The 15,815-nt window shown below is 40.4% G+C and overlaps 1 pseudogene; it reads right to left on the reverse strand.

The window, feature by feature from the left end:
* LOC132118675 (intermembrane lipid transfer protein VPS13D-like) overlaps positions 1-15,815 on the reverse strand; it is a 31,808-nt pseudogene that overhangs the window by 12,620 nt on the left and 3,373 nt on the right.

Here is a 15,815-nt window from a genome sequence, read left to right on the forward strand (position 1 = left end):
CCTGAGCTTTTATTAAGTCATGAGTACTCAAATGCTCAAGAGAACCAACGTCTAGTCTGGTAGGAAATGCATAGCATTCAGGTAATACTTCAGGGGACACTCCCAGCATCTCTACACACTTTTGGATACTCACTGTTTTACACAGGGCCTGGACCCCAGAAGGGGATATCTCTTGCCACTCTTGTTCTTTTGTAGTTGAAGAGAAATTTTGTGACAGAGCATCAGCATCAATGTTGTTTTTTCCCGGTTTATACTGTATGTTGAAGTTGTATGTGGACAGTGCAGCTAACCACCTGTGACCAGCTGCATTGAGTTTTGCAGTGGTAAGTATGTAAGTAAGTGGGTTGTTGTCTGTTCTTTCTGTAAAACTTGCCCCATACAAGTAGTCATGAAACTTGTCTACCACTGCCCACTTGAGTGCTAAAAATTCAAGATGATGGACAGGGTAACGTTGTTCAGAGGGCTTCAACTTACGGCTGGCAAATGCTATGGGCCTTAACCCTTCTGGGTTCTCCTGGTTTAAAACTGCTCACAACCCATTCTGGCTGGCGTCTACATGCAGAATGTAGGGCTTGGTTGGATCAGCAAATGCCAACACAGGTGCATAAGTTAGACACTGAATGATCTTCTGGAATGCCTCTGTACATTCTTTCATCCACCTATCCCCTTTTAACAGACGTTCCTCATGCTCTTCTAGTGTTTTGCCGAACACTATGAGATCATCTAAGTACACAAGTACTTCCAGCAAATTCATGTCCCCTACGTCCTTCTCCATTAATCTCTAGAATGTAGCAGGGGCTCCAGAGATTCCGTGCGGCATCCTTTCGAACTGAAAGAACCCAAGCGGGCATATGAACGAGGTCTTGTCCTTGTCTTCATCAGCCATCTTGATCTGGTTAACCGCTCCGTAGATCTAAAACAGAGAACCACCTGCTGCCCGTAAGACAGTCTAGCGCCTCGTCAATCCGTGGAACTGTATACTGATCGGGGATGGTTCTTGAATTTAGGGTTCTATAGTCAATACACATACGCACCGTGCCATTCTTCTTCCTAGCCACAACAATGGGGGAGGCATATGGACTCCTTGACTCTGTGATGATTCCAGTAGCCAACAACTCATGAAGATGGCGGCGTATATAATCAATGTCGGCAGGGGCCAGCCTATGGGATCTCTCTCGAAATGGTGTGTGGTCATTCAAGCGAATGTGGTGTTCCACTCCTTTAGCAGATCCCACATCCCATTCATGGAGTGAAAAGACATTTGGCCTCTCAGACAGTTTCTGTGATAACCTATCCTTCCAATATTTTGGAATCGGTGAATCTCCAAAATTAAACAAGCATGGATCTATAGGTGATCCTCTTGCTGAATTGTCTTTCTCCACATTAGTAGCAACTTCAGTGGTGTATCCATGCGCTACTACTGAACCCACAGGAATACAGACTTCTTTCTTCGATATATTCCTTAGCAGTACGCAAACTCTCCACTATCCTTAACTTATTTTCTTTTTCGGAACGATCACTTTCCTCTACCATGAGCATTGCTTGTTCCATCCAATTCTCTAAATTATCTTCTCCAGCAGGAATGGGTGTGATTCCTGAAAAGGTCCTTTGACGTCTAAAAGAACTGCTATCACTCGAAATTTTGGTGGTTTTCGCAAGCAAATCACCTACAGCTCTGATGATAGACTCGGGTGTAGAAGCATTCAACAAGTTAGGCGAACTTGATTCTTGATTTTCTTCTCTTTGTCTGGATTCATCAGGCGAGATGAAACTTTCCCCTTCACCATCCAAAGCAGTAACCTCCATTCTATTAGCACTCAGGATCCATGGATCAGATCCATCAGCAGGCAATACATCAAGAGGGAGTCTCTCTGCATGCACTTTCTCACGACATTCACAGAGCACTATCAAAGACTGTGACTTTTGGTTATACATCCATCCTCTTACTCTGACTTTTCCAAGGGCTTTGAGAGAATGCATAGTTTCTTCAATCTTGGAAACATCTGTTTCTTCTGGAATTCCACTCACAATGATGGCATAATTTGGGTCAATGCCTTCACCTCAGCACCAACTTTTCAAATCAGGTATGGAGAAAGAAGTCCGAAAATGAGCCGTAGTTAGATATGGGCCACTTAAACTGTAACTTGTACTATACTTTAAACCTTAAAATTTGTTATATATTTTTTTCTTTCTCTGAATTACTATTGTTGCTGCTGAAATAATAAGGGAAAATATTGCAGCGATGCCTCCAATTTATGTAACCCCAGTAATACTACCTGCTATGTTAAAGCTGGTGCCTGGGTAAGTATTATTTAAATGCTATATTTAACTTCTATTGTCAATTATAATCTGTTTTTGTTGGTTTCGGCAGCAATAAAGACTAAAAAATCCAATACTGGTTTTACGAGGCTTGGTTTATATTTAAATAACCCAATGAATTTGGTAAAGCAATAAAGGGAAACAAATAAATAAAAAATAAACTGTGTAAAGACTTTAGGGAATTAAATTGGGAAAATGTACAAATGTACAATATACAACTCAATAACCAGACCTTACACTTTTAGATTTCCCCACTGAAATAATCATTACATTCAGTAACAAAACTCACTTAAGTGGGCCCACATTCACAATCTCACTCACTCACACACCCTACGTTGCAGGCCTGAGGTTTCTCCAAGAACACGACGGGTCCCGCGGTATGATGAAACGTTGCAATTTTGACAGCCTCAGCAGGCTCCTGCTCTCCCACGGTTTCCGGTCACCCAGATCTGTTGTGACGATATGTCCCTCGTTGACAGAGGAACTCCGGGCTTTCCAGGTCATCTGTTTCACCTTCTCTGCGTTGAATGTCGATCTGACTCGTGCTAATAGCCCCACGAGCACATGGAATGAACGTGCTATCAGCGAGTGTAATCTGGGGTAAAATGTCACCAATACTTGCTAAATAAAGTTCTTATTAGCAAAATACAAATCACTGATGAAGGATTCACTCTAAATATACAGGATTATCGTGTAGAACATCCTTTTTTTCCCGAATAACTTCATACGCAATTTCTCTCATCTCTCCGTTCTCCTTCCTCCTTCTCCTCCCTCTCATGTGATACGTGAGCATGTAAAATAAACCAATAAACATAATATAAAAATATATACATTTATAACTATATGCATATACATGAAAACACTATAATGAAACAGTATAAAAATAAAATACACATTATAAATGTAAATAAACATATTAGGATCAAACCATAATTTAGCCCCTTTTTAGTCTCACCGGGCTACACTACTAACAGAGATCCATAAATATTTTCTGGGACCTGGTATGAATCAAACATTAAATGTTGATGTTTTTTGTATTAACAGCCATCAATTTGCATTGCTGATGGTCAAAAATATGGTAGATGAGCAGAACATTTTGATAGTCAGTCTTACTAAACAGTCCACCATCTTGACCCTTTCCTAATCTAGCGTGAGAAATTCTCACACATTGAAGAAGTATGTTTTGGTCTGTGGCTGCTTACCTCAATGTCTTTCACTGTAAGTGCCAGCACCTGGCTGGCAGTGGTACGAATGAAGTGCACATCAATGCCAGACAGGGTGGCAAAAACGAGCTCTTCAGGAACCTTATTCACCAGTGACAGGCCCACTCCTTCCTCTAGGGTCACCAACACCTAAACAAAAGGCACGAATTAGGGCATCTTAACTTCCAAGTTCAATATTTTTGAACTGTGCTAATTCTATTTTCTAGTGAATTCTATTTTCACTAGAAACAGTCAAGGTAAAATTCTACATCAGAAACATGGTTTGTACTTCAAGCTCCTCCTCAGGAACTTTCTTCTGAGCGCTCTCTTTATTCTGGTCTTCCTCCATGCTTGGAGAGGGTCTATTCATGCGCCGTTGGTTGAAGTCACTGATCTGAAATGAGGTATGCACCTTCTTATTATATTAGAAAGGGTGAAATAAAGACAGGAACCGATTCCATTTCATATGGTTTCAGATGGTATGCTACCCCAACCACGTCCTTCAATAACAATGAGAGTGTCTTCCCCTAATAACAACGGGGTGTCTTACTTACAATACTCGCGTTGGCCCATCAGGCAGGACAGAACCCCTGAGCCAGGCCTCATTTTCTGGTTGATGAACTGTTGCTCTGGTAACGGTTCCAAAACACCAGAGTCTGGTCCCAGTACCACCTCAGCACCATCATATAGTCCAGAAACTCCCCCTCTTACCTAAAACATCACAAACAGCTTTTTAAAGAGCCACAGATTGTTTAATACTGAAAATAAGATGAAAGAAGGACAGACCTGGACGACTAGTCTGGGTAGACCACAGGTCAACATGCCAGAGCTGAAGTGCCATGTCTGGGTGGTGCTGCGGCGGCTGTCTGGCTGTCTCAACATCAGAGGCTCATAGCTTAAAAATAAATACATGATATGTGAGAAATGACACCCGCACACCATAATAATGTTTACCCTCTACATGGACAAGAAAAAGCTTAAAATAAGACAGCACAAGTTATCCTTTGTTGCACTATGAAGCAGTTAGGTAACCTGTTGTCTGTCACTGCAGCCAGTCCAGAAACGTCAAGCACTAAAGATGAACTGAGGGGTCGAGGCTGAGAAGGTTTGCCCTGTGGAGAGATGAGCCCTCATGACAGAGCATTCCTGTTCCCGTCATCCGCCAAAGCTGGGAGCGCTTTCCAGGCTCCTGAACAGATAAAGAAGTGTGAGAACATCTGAGAACAAACTACAATGAAAAACTGGCAGACAGATGGCTTCGGAAAGACATAAGCAGACCTTTTTCTTTAGGATGACTCTTTTGTGTTTTCGTCTCCACATCCAGCACCAGTTCAGCACAGCTGACCACCCGTTTCTTCCTCACTGGCCTCTTTCCAGCATCTCTGTTATCAAATCAAGTGAATATTTACTTGTATTTACAAACATACGTAATACGCAAGTGCGACGGCCAGTGGAAAGTTTTTTGCTTGAAATTGGTCAGTTTCAAAGACTAGTGAGCTATTTGGAAGTTTAGAGGTTGATAAACCACTCTGAGAATGTGAAGGATGCAGCAATGTAGATTAAGTTCTCATAGTAGAGCTTGTTGTATTCTCTGAAGAAGTTAATGTCAGCAGTAACCTCTGAAGATCCAGCTCCCTTAGACGTTCTTTAATAAAAAGAATGGGTTCGTCGCAGGCATAGTCCAGAACCGCCCCAGGTTTTACCTCTGTGTGTAGCCTGATATCAGCCTTTCCATGTTGCCAGAACTGGATAGGCACCTGAAGTAAAGAGGACATCTATTATGGAGAAGTCTGCAGAGAAAATGTGCAAATGCAACGATAAGCTGGTACAAACTTCTCAAAGCTATCCACCAGCTTGAATAAAACAAATAACATGGCAGAAATGGAAGTTGACAATGGAGCTGGGAAAACAACGGAATTTCTCTCAAAATGTTGCCAAGACAATCTTTGGACCTTAGTGTTGTAAGAGACAACAAAGAAGATGCTGGAATAACGCAGGAGCTCACAGCGCTTTAAGAGTAGGCCAATGAGTGGAGAAGCACATATTGACAGTGACAGTAAAGCAAGGTGCTTGCAATTACATGTAGGATATTTCTATCCTCTGGATGTAGGCTCTGGAGGGGATTTGTGTGAAATTGCTGCCAGAGCATAAACAGGAGTTTGGTCATCCTCAGCTGGGTAGCCTAGATTGATGTTTGATGATGAAAGATCTGTAACACCCAAAACTACCCAAGATAAATCACTGAGAATGTGTCTAATCCCAGCATCAACCAACATTTTGTTGTTTAATATCAAAACCCACGGCAAAGAAGCAGCTAAATGTCTACCCAAAATAATCATTAGCAGATCAAAAAAATACCTGTAAGTGCAGCAGTGAGACAGAAAAACCACCGGACGCAGAGCTGTGAGGTGTGAATTCAATGCTTGATGGATGAATCGATTGCTTAAGTCATACCAGAGGAAGTAAAAGAGCTATTTTGTGTGACAAAAGCTTTATATCCATCTTTTATAATGGCTAGAATGGTGTCTCGCTCAGTACATTTAAAACGACGAGCAGATCAAATGACGGGAAAGCTGGCTAAGGGGTCGGAAGCAGGTGAGGGAAAATGTGCACACCTGCAGATACTCAATTAAACCCCAAATAACAGGCTAAAATACTTACAAGTACAATTTTTAAGAAGAATGTGATTCATGCCTAATCATACATGTTGTGGTGTCCAGAATTGAACACTGAAAGGAAATATTTTCTGTATAATGTTTTAACTTAAATCAGAGGCACAAGTAGAACCCTTTAAGCAAACGCAAGTTTCTGAAATGAAAGAGGCGCACCACAATATCTTACATGATATAGGTTGAGATTTTGGTTAGCACTGCATTCTTATTCATGTGTTTTGACAAATTAAACTTTGATTTCCGTTGGTGACCTGAGGTCCTGGCCAGGTCATATTCCCAACCATCTTAGTGATACTCTTTATTCTCAAATCTTCTGAACCGTTCTACAGCCTTACAATACTTGATAATGTGTACCCTCTAAGGACTTACCTCAGAGATGTTATCTATATGGAAGGGTGGGGGCTGCTGGTCAGTGTCACTGAATGAGATTTGATATGTTGCCCCTTTCAAAGCAATCTCAGCTCGAAGGAAGAAGGAGTTTCCCAAAGTGTCCCTATGGAACACATAATGACAGGAACATTTTTATGAAATTGAGAACTCCTCTTTTAGTCATTTTCTCTTCTGTTCAACTATCTCTAGAGTATATTTGGTAGCACTTTCTAAAGGTGCCTTTTGCCATCAAATAAATAAATATGGTAAAAAATGACAAAGGAAATACTAGGAGAGGTAAAAAAAGAAAAAGAGATGGCATACAGAAATGCACAATGGAAATCGAGTGAATTTAAAAATCAGAGAGGAAGATGATATAAAACCTCAGGCGTTTACTTTATAATATTATATCACTGGTTAAATTAGCGGATTAATGACAATTTACAGCATACATGTGAAATACACTTTGGCAATAACCTGTGTGTGTTTGACTGTGTGTGTTGTATATGTTTCAGAAATGTATTTTTACATACATTCAGAAATGTATTATGTTGATGTGGAAGGATTTAGGCTTGTTGACCTTAAAACCTCCAGACATATTATTATCCTGTGTCTTTTATTAGAAATATCTAAAACATAGCACAATGATAAACACAATGAAAACATGCATTCCCACCCTTCCTCTGACAAATTCCCGCTGAGAAAAGGCTAACTTGTGAGATGATTGATTGTCAAGCAGGTATCATGGAGCAAAGGTCACAATGTGTGTGTCATTATAATTTCCTTTCCCTTTTCTCACATTTATTCCTATAATGAGACATTACATTATATTATTACATCAACTTAGCACAGTAGTGTCTACTCCTGCTTCTGGGTGGCTACTGTCCTGCAGAGTTTGATATAAAACACACCTGAACAATCTAATCAGTGTCTTTAATTACTAGAAATTTCCAACGAGGTGTGTTGTGGCAAGTTGGAGCTAAACGCTGATGGAATCATAAAATCTAGTCATAAAGAGGGAAATTACTGTATAATGTATTATGTACAACTTTTAGATAAATAAAGAACAGTACACTAAAATCAAAACACGCTATGGACTAGTGTCTGTGAATATTAAGCTTCAAAAATATGATTTAAATATGAATCATGCATGCTCTGCGTATCTCTGTGTGAATTAATGTGAATTTTGATTACTACACACATTCTGAAGCTTGCTTGACATGTTTTCATCCTCCGCTGCCTCAATATATGAGTACATAAACACATAAATAAATTCTAGAACTGCTCTGAATGTCACTTCATGAGCATTTTACCATTTCTTTAGAGAAAAATGTCACATCATATACAAACTGCAACCATCACAGCAACCGTCAAAATAAAAGTTTGGTTTAACTTAAAGAAACTGTGACAGAAATATATTACTGAATTAAATTGCAGGACTACTACTACAACCCGAATTCCGGAAAAGTTGGGACGTTTTTTAAATTTTAATAAAATGAAAACTAAAGGAATTTCAAATCACATGAGCCAATATTTTATTCACAATAGAACATAGATAACGTAGCAAATGTTTAAACTGAGAAATTTTACACTTTTATCCACTTAATTAGCTCATTTAAAATTTAATGCCTGCTACAGGTCTCAAAAAAGTTGGCACGGGGGCAACAAATGGCTAAAAAAGCAAGCAGTTTTGAAAAGATTCAGCTGGGAGAACATCTAGTGATTAATTAAGTTAATTGATATCAGGTCTGTAACATGATTAGCTATAAAAGTTTTGTCTTAGAGAAGCAGAGTCTCTCAGAAGTAAAGACGGACAGAGGCTCTCCAATCTGTGAAAGAGTGCGTAAAAAAATTGTGGAAAACTTTAAAAACAATGTTCCTCAACGTCAAATTGCAAAGGCTTTGCAAATCTCATCATCTACAGTGCATAACATCATCAAAAGATTCAGAGAAACTGGAGAAATCTCTGTGCGTAAGGGACAAGGCCGGAGACCTTTACTGGATGCCCGTGGTCTTCGGGCTCTCAGACGACACTGCATCACTCATCGGCATGATTGTGTCAATGACATTACTAAATGGGCCCAGGAATACTTTCAGAAACCACTGTCGGTAAACACAATCCGCCGTGCCATCAGCAGATGCCAACTAAAGCTCTATCATGCAAAAAGGAAGCCATATGTGAACATGGTCCAGAAGCGCCGTCGTGTCCTGTGGGCCAAGGCTCATTTAAAATGGACTATTTCAAAGTGGAATAGTGTTTTATGGTCAGACGAGTCCAAATTTGACATTCTTGTTGGAAATCACGGACGCCGTTTCCTCCGGGCTAAAGAGGAGGGAGACCTTCCAGCATGTTATCAGCGTTCAGTTCAAAAGCCAGCATCTCTGATGGTATGGGGGTGCATAAGTGCATACGGTATGGGCAGCTTGCATGTTTTGGAAGGCTCTGTGAATGCTGAAAGGTATATAAAGGTTTTAGAGCAACATATGCTTCCCTCCAAACAACGTCTATTTCAGGGAAGGCCTTGTTTATTTCAGCAGGACAATGCAAAACCACATACTGCAGCTATAACAACAGCATGGCTTCGTCGTAGAAGAGTCCGGGTGCTAACCTGGCCTGCCTGCAGTCCAGATCTTTCACCTATAGAGAACATTTGGCGCATCATTAAACGAAAAATACGTCAAAGACGACCACGAACTCTTCAGCAGCTGGAAATCTATATAAGGCAAGAATGGGACCAAATTCCAACAGCAAAACTCCAGCAACTCATAGCCTCAATGCCCAGACGTCTTCAAACTGTTTTGAAAAGAAAAGGAGATGCTACACCATGGTAAACATGCCCCGTCCCAACTATTTTGAGACCTGTAGCAGAAATCAAAATTGAAATGAGCTCATTTTGTGCATAAAATTGTAAACTTTCTCAGTTTAAACATTTGCTATGTTATCTATGTTCTATTGTGAATAAAATATTGGCTCATGTGATTTGAAAGTCTTTTAGTTTTCATTTTATTAAAATTTAAAAAACGTCCCAACTTTTCCGGAATTCGGGTTGTACTACTAAAAATTAAATGATTAAAATATTATTTTCAAGGAATATTTACCAGAAAAGTTATTTACCAGAAAAATGTAAACACAAAGCATAGTATTTCTGAAAAAATTAATTAAATAAAAATAAATAAGTTTTTTAAATTGTAACGAATAAACCTTCCTAATCATCGGGAAGGAGGAGGCGGGAACCGGTGGACAATCAAATGAAACTTTAATAATCAAAATAAACAGAAAACATCGCAACAGCTCCTCGCGGACGACTGTTGCGCAAAAATAAAAAGCAAACACAAAATAAAGTCCAGGCCTGGTCCTCTCTCGTCCTTCACTGTCGTCGCTCCGGTTTTATATCCCTCCATCTCCTCCGTGGGACTCGAGACCGGCGAGTGTCGCAGGTGTCACTCATCTCCAATCACTCCACCGGCCTCGCTCCTGTTCCCACGTTCCTCAGCCCCGCCCCACATCGCCCCTCGCAGGCCGGGGGTAATCCCAGGACTGCGCTGTACTCCCCCACCTACCCTCCGGGGGGACCGCTCACGGGGACCTGCGGGAACCTGGGGGTAGGACAGACGAGGCGAGAAAAAAGTAGATGGAAGGAGGAGCGACAGAGACGAGAGTCCCCCGGCCTGCCCGGTGGACGGCGAAGGCTCCTCCGGTTTTGGGCAGCCGGCAGGAGTCCCCCGTTCCCTGCTCCCCCGGATTCCTTCACGGAGGCAGCAGGCTCCAGCCCCCTGGCAAACGGCGCCGATTCCTCCGCTCCCTCACGGACGGCAGCTGCCCCTCCACATCAAGGGCGGCCGGCAGCGAGCTCGCCCGTCACCGGCAACTCACTCCAGCCCACCGCCTCGAGCGTCCATGGCGGCACACTTCCTCGCCAGGAATCTTCAGCAGCGCGTCCCTCCTTCTCCCAGGCTTCGGCAACACTGTAACGAATAAACCTGGTCCAGGCCTGGTCCTCTCTCGTCCTTCACTGTCGTTGCTCCGGTTTTATATCCATCCATCTCCTCCATGGGACTCGAGACCGGCGAGTGTCGCAGGTGTCACTCATCTCCAATCACTCCACCGGCCTCGCTCCTGTTCCAACGTCCCTCGGCCCCGCCCCACTCGTCACATAAATCATCAATTATTTAGAGATGCGTTTGATTATTAAAATGTAATGAAACCATTAAAAAGGAATCACAAAAAAGTATGGAAAACAGAATTTGGTAAAAAATCTAATTTTGAGAAAAGAATTTGAGAATTTGAGAAAAAAATAACTGCACTTCATAGGGCTTTAAAATTGCTTTTAAACATTACTTTTAATAAATTGCTGTTATTTAGACAATAACGTTTAATTTGGCCATTAAAACTAAGTCTAGAAAAAATTGAAGGGAAAAACCTAAATTTGAGAAAAAAATTATACAATTTTAATAATAAAATGAAATTTGGGAAAAAATCGAATGGATTTCACAGATACTTATCTTAAACAGGATAGGCATTCTTTATTACCTATGTTGTAGATGAATCCGGGTCTGTTACCATGCTGGATGACTTTAACTGCTCTCACCCCACTCCCCCCATCCAGAGAGAAACCTTGGCACCATCCTGGAACAGCATCTGGGTGAATCCCTTTACCAATCCGCATGGTGCACCTGTTCAAAAAGGACAAGACTAGAGAGAGCTTTGCGGAATAAAGGGTAATTATGTAGTTAAATTAAATTTTTTCTATGTTGATTAATTAATAAATGATATAATAAATAAATAAAATGGTGGGGGAATTTATGCAGGCTAATTAAATAAGACATACAAAAGCATTTGATGGCTGGGGATGGTGGGAACACACTATAAAAATTCTTTGGATTTTCCCCTTCTCTTGCACTCACATATTGGGTTGCTCTTTGTCAGTGTAGCAAAAGAGCAATGGGCTCAAACTCCTGGCTAACTCATGCTCCTCAAACTGCCCAGCGGCATCCGTTTTCCCATTATCCTGGCGGAAGATCAGAGGCAGCCCTGCAGACACAATAATCAATGGAAATATTACAGATGTGGTGCAGTACAGTTGTGTTCGATTAAGGTTTCGATTAAGAAAGCATACGAGTCTTGTTGACAAGTCAATAGGAAGCAGAGATGAGGATTTTTAATGCTCCTTGTGCTCGGAGAACAATCCGTATGGTGAGACAGAGCAGCCGTTTATTGACATCATATAACCGCCTGTGCACCACATAGTTTTGTGTACCGGGAGGGATGAGCAGCTCTTTACAAATAGGAAAGTTCTCCAGGAGCACACCTGAGAACAAATAGAAAACTCATAATGCTTTATGTCAACAGAAATGTGGATTAGTAAAGCAACTTTTATGTTAAATGTGTGATAAATTATCATGTACTCCTACTCACCTAATTCTATATTTTGTGACATGTCTGCTTCATGCAGCACTGCCTCTTTGCCTGGTTTTATGGTTCCCTTGATCGAAGTCCCTTTGATGTAGTAGTTAAGGTCACAGGGAAGAAGGTTGGCCAGCACCAGGGTGGGCAGCAGATAGATGGTGTGACCTGTTTGGCAGTAGATCTGTGTTGTACCTCCTGCTACAGTTTTGGCAGGCTGCTGATCGGGGTAGTTCTCTTTTTTAATGACAACACAAAACCTAAAAAAGTACAAAAGTGTTTACAATTCAAGGTTCATTCTTTCATATATTTTCTTTTCCAGACAGCTTATTTTTACCTGAAGTGGCGCTTGAGTTGTTCATCAAAGTCTGCTGACTGGCACTCTCTCCTACTGCTGCTGACCTCACCAGGCCACTCCACGGAGGTCCGATGGATGGGCATTTTATAGAAGAACAACCCCAAGCCTTTAGGTCTCGCCCGAAGCCTCCAAGAGGTCAGATGAAGAGGGATGGGCAAGGCTTCTCCAGGCAGGATGGGAGGCAAGACAACAGGTTCTAAAGAAGATTAACAATTAAAGTTAGATTCCTAGTTCATAAACACAGGTAACATCATAAACAATAAGGTGTGTGCTTACTGTCTGGAGATGAAGGGCTGTCTAGTCGCACTTCCATGGCAACCTCAAGGTTATTCTTCACCGTGAGAGCTGACTGCACTGTAACAACCTTACGTGCACTGCCCTCCATAGTGATAGAGAAAACCACTCGAACAGGTGGCAAAGCTGAGAACTGAACAGAGATTATAGATTGTTTACATACTCTAGAATAATTCAGTATAATATTAGGAGAAACAAGCACTTACATATACATAATGGGGTGTGATGCTGGTTCTGCTAATCAAGCTGCCAACCTAGAAAAAAAGCAGTATCATTAAATTTGTATGAAGTATTTTCATTTTTCATGAACTACTCAAAAGATTTTGTATTTCAAAAATTATAACATAAGAGAGCAGAAAGAAAAGTTTCAAAAAGCCATTAGAGAAGTCAAAGACTTCAAATGCATGTAGAGAATCATTAATATAATGCATTTGTGAATTACTAATGAGTTTAGTGGTTTAAATGTATGTCGAAAAATTCATTCTCCACATAACAACCTATTAAAACTCACAGTGCTTGAGGGGTTGTTTCGATCAGGAGCGGCGTAGCGGAAGAATACTCCAACCTTGTCCACTGACACTGGCTTCACCTGCTCCAAGCCTAAACACGCACCAGCAGCTGATGGGAGTTTCAGCTCATGGGTGTGTCTGTGTTCGGAGCACATCAGCAGCAAAGAGGAGGAAAGAACAACCAATAAGGTATTAAAGGACAAAATATGGCAAATAAATTTTTGTAAACAAGTAAAAACATTTAAATATTTCTGTTCATACTGTAATATGATAATAATTCAACAGTGCATGGCTTATTGTTTATGCTAACTTGCTTTTTAGTTTGGCTCCATTCGGATAGCAGTGTTATTACTGTTAGTTTATATATATATATATATATATATATATATATTACCTCAGCAACTTACTAAATATGTTTAAGATCTGAAATTACAGATTAAAATTGAACTAAAACTAAAATTATAAATTTAAATTATTTTTTTAAGCAAAAGCTTGTAAAAAAAATTACAAAAAAGCACATAAATTTAAAAAAATGCACTAAATTATAATGATAACTAAGATATAAAAATAATAGCTACTTTCAAAATATTTAGTAGTAGTATATAATATTAATGTATATTAAATACAGTAATACATATAATAGTATATAATATGTTTCACAACCCAATAAACTACAGATGAATCAAAACAATTTCAGCTCAAAATTTTTTTCTGAATACCTTACCTGCTAAATTTCAGGCTAACAATCTAAAATGACAGTACACAACATGTGGGGCAAACTTGGATGACTGCCTTGCTCAAGGATAAAATGTTGGTGGAGCAGGACGTGATTTTTGTAACTTCACAGCTTCTGCATCATTTCGCATGGGATCAATCAAAAATCCTAAAGCGGGAGAACCATTAGTTACTATTCATTTCTATTATAACTGCCCCTGAGCATGGCACTGAAGCCAGGTTTTCTCCAGAAAGTTTGTCATGAAGCTATTATCTATAAGTCACTTTTTTTATGAAAAAAAATGCCTGAAATTCTCATGAGAAAGCAAGTATGAACAATGGTGTCCAACTCTAGCACATTAAAAGCTGAGAGACACCCTTTTCTTCCAGTGTCTCAGTTTCTCCCGAGCCTCAAACTCAAATGGGATCTCCTCCCTGGGCAGCACCTCTCTCCACTCGCTGATGTTGTGCGTATCATCGGTCCCAGGCCCATGTACATCAGATATGGAGTCAGCACTACTGCTGTGAGACAGTGCCACTCTGTGGACACAGCAGAGCCACCTTGTATAATATATGCGTTCTTCTGACCTGGTTGGTGTGGTAGTGAGAGTAGCAAACAACATAGTGCCTCCAGTATGGTTATGTAAGACATAGGGCACAAATGGTTGCCTCCTCTTGGAGAGTTTAATATCTGCTGAAACAATGGCACGGATATAAAATAAGCCACAGGCTTTCATTAAGCTTGTGAACAAGGCGACTATCAATATAATGCATCAAATACTGACTTTGAAAATGTTTTGTTGGGAAATGAACATTTAATGTTCGTCCCTGAAGTACAGCCCAAATCATATTTATATTAATGGAGATTTCATGGTAAGGAAAGGCTATAAATGAAATCAGTGATGGACAATTTCACAACACGTTCATTAACTCTGTAATAAGAAAGCATGATTTAAAGAAAAGGATGGCATCAAAACAGGTATAATATATATGGATGTAGGTTAAGGGACGGGGTAAATAAGGGGTTAGGGTTAGAGAACAAAAGCCCAGAACTCAGAGACCGAGGCTATCCTAAGCTCTATGACACCAAACACAAATATGATCTTCTGACTTCTCTATAGCTGGCTGCGCATCTATGAACTGTACCTTGGGAATGAATCTGCTGCTCGAGACAAGTCAAGCTGGTAGAGCTTCTAGTTCTAAGGTAGGCAAGAGGAAGACCTGACATCAGAGAGAAAGGGTTAGGGAGAAGAGAAAAGAAGATATGGATACATGCTAGGTGTCTGTGGGAAGAGGGGAGACGCATTCGGCCAAAGACAAGGGTAGAATGAGACGCACAAATCATGGTAGTATATGCTGTGGTCTTATCTTCAGAATCAGAATCAGAATCAGAATGAGCTTTATTGCCAGGTATGTTCACACATACGAGGAATTTGTTTTCGTGACAGAAGCTCCGCAGTGCAACATAACAGCGACAGAACAAAAAACACAATAAGGAATAAAAAATACAAAAAAATACAAATAGGTGGGTAAGGAATGACAATATACAAATTGACAATGTATGGCAGGTATATTACAATGAGCTTTTATGTATGTACATGTATATTATGTGCAAAAAATGTAAGTGTACGCTAAGTATGTGTGTTGGATAAATAAGTGTATGTGTATATAAATATAAATAGTGTAGTGTGTTCCACAGTTATTATCGGGTTCCATCGGGTTGTACCGATGATTCGCTCAGCAGTCCGGACTACCCTCTGTAGTCTTCTGAGGTCAGATTTAGAAGCTGAGCTGAACCAGACAGTTACTGAAGTGCAGAGGATGGATTCGATGATGGTGGAGTACATCTTACAAACACTTTGAAAACAGCTCATTGTCAAAATTATAAGTATAAGTAAAAGACAACTATAAGTAAATGCTTTGTAGGTTGATTTCTCAGGTTTGTCTGACCAGTGATGGGACACCTGTTTGATA

The sequence above is a fragment of the Carassius carassius genome, chromosome 37 (genome assembly GCF_963082965.1).
Source record: "Carassius carassius chromosome 37, fCarCar2.1, whole genome shotgun sequence".
NCBI lineage: Eukaryota > Metazoa > Chordata > Actinopteri > Cypriniformes > Cyprinidae > Carassius > Carassius carassius.